This window comes from Carassius gibelio, chromosome A10 (assembly GCF_023724105.1).
Source record: "Carassius gibelio isolate Cgi1373 ecotype wild population from Czech Republic chromosome A10, carGib1.2-hapl.c, whole genome shotgun sequence".
Lineage (NCBI taxonomy): Eukaryota > Metazoa > Chordata > Actinopteri > Cypriniformes > Cyprinidae > Carassius > Carassius gibelio.
Window position 1 is genome coordinate 19391114 of NC_068380.1, and position 6000 is coordinate 19397113.

General features: G+C 33.5%; 1 protein-coding gene across 1 annotated transcript in view; it reads right to left on the bottom strand.

The window, feature by feature from the left end:
• Nucleotides 1–1188, bottom strand: part of LOC128021465 (ciliary neurotrophic factor receptor subunit alpha-like) — a 149620-nt gene extending 148432 nt beyond the window's left edge. The window contains exon 1 of the mRNA XM_052608700.1: nucleotides 950–1188. The gene's annotated coding sequence lies outside the window, so the exon portion shown is untranslated. The remainder of the gene's footprint in view (nucleotides 1–949) is intronic.
• Nucleotides 1189–6000: the final 4812 nt, after the last annotated feature.

Sequence of the window (6000 nt, forward strand, 5' to 3'; positions counted from 1 at the left end):
AAGTATATATATATATATATATATATATATATATATATATATATATATATATATTTACAATAATATTTTGTTACTATAAATAAAAAAAAAACATTATTTTATTAATTCAGCATGCATTATGGCACTTCAAAATTTAGTAAAAAAAATAAATATTGCAAAATACTATATATATATATATATATATTTTTTTTTTTTTTTTTTTTTTTTCATACAAAATATTTTCTGAGAAACATTTCCATGAGATGTACACCTACAATGAAAGTTCAAGAGACAGATTAATAAAGTACAGGCAAGATCCAACCCCAGCCAAAGAACAAGAGGAGATGAGGAGGAGATTTCCGCTAAAACTAATCAATCAGGTCCTGATAATGGCATCCGTGCAGGAGTGTTGACACTGGGTCAGCTCTTCCCCTGACCTGCGTCTGCAGAGCAACGGCTACAGAAAAGGCACAGATAACAGAAGCCGGGGCTAATTGTTTGCCTAGTGTCAGGGCTTTTCAAAGCCTCTCCACTTTCACTTGGTCGCTGGTCTTTCTCTCCCATTCCTCCGTATCCCGGTCCTCACCCCCATCTCCCTCTCTCTGATGAACTGGTCACTTTGTTTGCCTCCTCTTCCCGGAGCGAGGCTGTGTGAATCACATTTCTTGCATGGTGCACGGCTGTCTAACACGCTAGCTCGCATCCTTCTAACACGTGCATAACAGGCAGCGGAGAGCCGGGAGACGCTGTGGCTACGTGAACACTGACACCAGGTTCAACCTCAAGCAAACAGGAAATAATCCATTAGGTGACATTTGCCAATCAGTTGTTGATCCCAACAGCTTCCAAAATAGGAGCTCCAAAATAAATCTATCTTTGCATGTCCCTCAAAGCACAAAATCAAATGGCATCGCATGCCCATTGAAAATTACTGACAGTCACGAAGAAGAGATAGAATCAAGGTACTTACTTAAAAGTGATTGCTTCCGTCTCTTGCTGTATCTTTCTCTGCTCCTTAATGCCTGTGTCTTGTCCTCTATAGCTGCACACAGATGTGAAAGTGTGTGTGTGTGTGTTTGGGTAGATCAGAGAAGCTCCAGTACAGAAAGTTGCTGTTCTGTAGGCAAAAGCGTGTAGTGTGTGTGTGTGTGTGTGTGTCTCTCAAGCAAAGGCTCGCACTGCACTGGCTGAAGGGAAACCAAAGCACTTTTAAACTCGCACTGGCTCCCCATGTGACCAGCTCACAGCAGCCAGTGAGGAATATATTAGTGTGGCTTCCTCTGTCCACATGCACCCCCTAGCCACTGTTGCAGGAAGTGTGCGCTGCCAGAGACATGCGCACGGTGACATATGCTTGCAATACCCTCGGCACTGTTAACAAAAACACAAATGCAAACCCCACAAAGAGAGATTTCTGTTTCTCAGAGTTTGCTCTTTCATATATAGCTCAGAAGTTATGCCTTATTTAAGTGGGCACTTGTTCACAGGTGTTTTTTTAAAGTTTGGCAAAAATTAGACATTTGGAACAACGTGATTGAATTTTTTTTTGCAGACTGAGCACAATTTAATACATTGTTGAGATCTCTGAATTTCCAACATCGCAATTTTTAGTTGTATTATTATTGTTATTATTATTATTATTTATTTATTTTTTTATCTCCTTTTAATAAAATTATTGTCTAAGAGAAACAATTGAGACACAAAATGGATCTCTTTAGCCATATTCCCATCCTTTTAACATTTTAATAACATTTAATTCTAAAATATTAGAATATTTTTGAATATAAGTTTGTGGTTATTTCAACTCTCCCGGCTGGTTTTTGGGTTGTTATGATGGATTGCTTGCTGGAGGCATATAAAAGTGTCTCCTGATAGAATAAATAAAAATGTTGATGATTGTAAAGGTTTGTAAGATAATGTTTTTGTTGTTGTTTTTATTTTGACGTTTCTACAAATGTTTATATACAAATTAAAAATCAAAGGGTGCTTGAAATTGAATAAATAACTAAAAACGAACAACAAATATAACAAACAACACATAGAATAAACAGTGCACACTAAACGCAACAAACAATGTGCAGCAAACATAAAAACAACAGATATAAGATTCAACACAATACATAACACATAAAATGTGACAATCAACAAACAACAAAACAAACATAAAACACATCCTAACATAAATATAAAAAATACTGCACACCAAACAGCAGACGACAAACATAACATAAAAATATGACATAACAACAATGAAAAATCTAAGCAACATATCATATTCAACACAATAAATGTCACACATAAAATGCAACAATCAACAAACAAATATAAAAACAACATAATATAAAATAAAATATAATAAACAGTGCACACCAAACACTACAAACAATGCATTAAAAAAATAAATAAATAAATAAATAAATAAAAATAAAAAAAACACCATTAAGTACACCAAATATAAAAAACAAAGAACAGGTTCAATAATCAATAACCAGTTAGAGTACTTGAAATGCAAAAATGAACACACATCAAATATGAACACAATGCATAATAAACACAGAGTACTGTACAAACCAAACATATTGAAAAAAATGCACACCATAAATAAAAAACAGAGAACTAAAAACAAACAAACATCAAATAACAAACAATGTACAACAATGAACAAATGTAATGGTCTTTCCAACTATAATTTTTTTTAAGCACATTGGAAGTAAAGCTCATCACCACTTTATTCCCCCTCCTCTCTCTCTCCCGGGCTCTTGCTTCTATGCAAATGTGCTTCCTGAAACAATGGTGAGAAACTTCCACATGGCGTACATTTACAAATCAATACTCAGAGCTCAGCAGGGCTCTGCATTAAACATGAGCTGCTCCACAGAAAAGCAAAGTCACTACTAGCCCTCCTATCAGTCTGCTGACTGCTCAGCCAGTGGGGGAGACAACCCACAATGCACTGCAGGAACACACCGTCACACTGTAAAGATGAGCCGGCATCGACAGTGATACTGCTAAGTGATTACAGAAATGGCTTTCGATTCAGTAGCTCAAATACTCAAATACCATAAAAAAAAAAGAACAAATATCATTAAGTCATTAATGAACATTATACAATACAATGCATACCAGATCAGTTATATTCAGATATGGCTGGGAATGAAAAATTCAGAGATAAACTTTTATGAAAACAATTTGAATTTAAATGATCTTGTGATCATTTATGCACTGTATATTACTGTATTTTTTAAAAGAAAATGGTGTTTGACCATTCTATATATATATATATATATATGTATATATAATGCACAATAACTTAGCACACACAAAAAAATATGTTACATTTTTCCCCTTACAAAATAATTCAATAATTCATGGTATTTGAACAAGATAATCAAAGAGTATTATATATTAAAGTACCACACACTATATAACCATCTAAGGTAATTCCTGAACCAGACACATAACTTTATATCTAAAGTTATGAAGTGTTACCATTATTCTTATTGGTTTCTATTTGCAAAGGCTTTGGTATAAAGTTAAAGGTGTTCTCACGGATTAGTTCAAACACTGTTGTGTGTTAATGTGTGTGTTTATGTGTGTATCTCCCTCAATCAAACCGCATCTGCTCAATCAAATAGAGTTCGTTGTTTGTCCAGCCTTAGATCTAAACTTTCAGGATTTGATAACTACACCACGTTTTTGAGAAATAAAAAAAAAAGAGACATAATAATCATAGTTGTTTTTTTTTTATTTTTTATTTTATTTTTTTCTTAATTTGATAACAGAACGTGGCGATTACCTGGAGGAAGTAGCAATGCTTGCAAGGCAGCACTGAGATGACATTTCTTCAATATTCTGTTTTGGGTTTGTTCTAAACCTCTGACCCAAACTAATAAACCTCAGCGGTTAGGTTCATCCAAATCATTTAACATGCAAAATGTTCAAACTTGTTTTGCAGATATTTCAGCCATTTTCAATTGCCATTTAAAATGTAACTAACAGCAATGAAACATTTTTAAGAGCTAGTCCCAGAGGAACCCTGAAGACGCAGAAAGTAACTATGAATGTTTTTACCTTCTCCACCGTGATTGTGAGTGCTGGTTTGATTAATCCTACTTTTATGCGAGTCTCATCATAGCATGTTTTTTTTACGATATGAAAATGCTAATATGAGTGAGAAATCATGTAGAGACTCGTCTCTGGTTCATGGACACTGAATGGAGTGAAAACTATGAGGCTGTTACTCAGAACAAACTTCTGAGAGGAGTAAGATCACAGGCAGACGTGATCCCCGAGGCATGTTTCAGATGACTGGAATGGTCAATGAATATGATGTGTGTTTACCAAACAGATTACTTTTAAAGAAAAATACAATTCAAATACATCCTAATTACTAGTTAATAATTGCTTATAGTTTTGAAAAAATTAAATTAAATTAAATTAAATTAAATTAAATTAAATTAAATTAAATTAAATTAAATTAAATTAAATTAAATTAAATTAAATTCTGTATCTAGGGTCAAAACTCCTCTCAGTCTATTGTACCATTTATGAGCAGATAATTATTCAAGTTTATAAACACTGCCAATGTTTATCTGACAACAATAATAATAATAATAATAATAATAATAATTATTATTATTATTATTATTATTATTATTATTATTATTATTATTATTATTATTATTATTTTAAACCTGAACACTTGGGTATTTATTTATTTTTTATTGAATGTAGTTTTTTGGTTATGTACATTATGTATTTATGTAGGTATAAACCATTTATCACTTTAACTTCCCTTTATGAAATTACAGGTGCATCGCAAAAAAAAAAAAAAAGAAAGAAAAAAAGAAAGAAAAATGAATATCACAGAAAAGGCCTTTATTGTTTTGTAATTTAATTAAATATATTCTAGATTCATTGCACACAAACTGAAACATTTCAAAAGTTTTCTTGTTTTAATTATTATGCTTATGACTTACAGCTTAGGAAAATGTAAAATTCAGTATCTCAAAAAATTGTATATGTTTTTGTTTTATTTTGTGACTGGTATTTCAGATGTAAGGCTTTACAAAGGTGTGTTAAATGCCAATGCCAATGTCATGTCATGCGATCTTCACGTGTGATTTAAGACATTTTTTACTTGCATTGTCATTGACATTTAGTCTCCTCTGAAAACACATCGCCAAAACTGAATGAACTATGACACTTCACGAAAACACGTCACTACTAAAGTTAAAAAACCTCTCATTTTGACAGCAGTCACTTTTAAAGTATGCATTATGTCAAAGTGAACGCTTTGAACTTTTCCCTAAAAGGCTTGTGTAATCACACAGGGCACATCACACCTCATTTCAGTTCATGTTGTCGGCTTGTTATGACAAGAGCATCATCCAGCAAACACACTTGGCCGTTATCCACAACTTTGATAAGGTGCACCTTAATACGTTCAAACCCTCGCTGGTGTTTCAGCAGTGTTGCATCATCAAAAATCTTCACCACAAGAGAAAATAATAGCTTTTTTTTGCATGTAGTTCAAGAACTTTGCAGACTGGCATGTTAAATACAGCATCCACTGAGAGTTTGTCTGGTTTGTCGAGCTCAGGGACCTCTAACCTGAGGGCTACTAGTCGTGTGGTGCACTTTATCAGTTATGTCAAATGGATTTTGCAGACATATATTCTGAATATAAACAGTTACCTGTATTGATGCATGACAGGTCTTTTCAGAGTTTCAGAACGACTCAAACCCAGCACACCGCTCTGCAAGCTTAGGGAACGATTGATGCCTGAGATTGTGTGTGGATGCAGGTCATTTAAATGAATTGACAAAGCAAAGCAGAACACAAAATGTATCTGAACCAATTCTACACAGAATACTCTACTTAAAGTGCTACAGAAGAGCAATGTTGAACAATGAAGTAAACAGTGAAACTCATTACCCAGCATTCAATCTGACAGTATACTCGTATGACTAGAACAAAACATGCATCATATATTAAGATAGTGATGACTTATGGGTAAT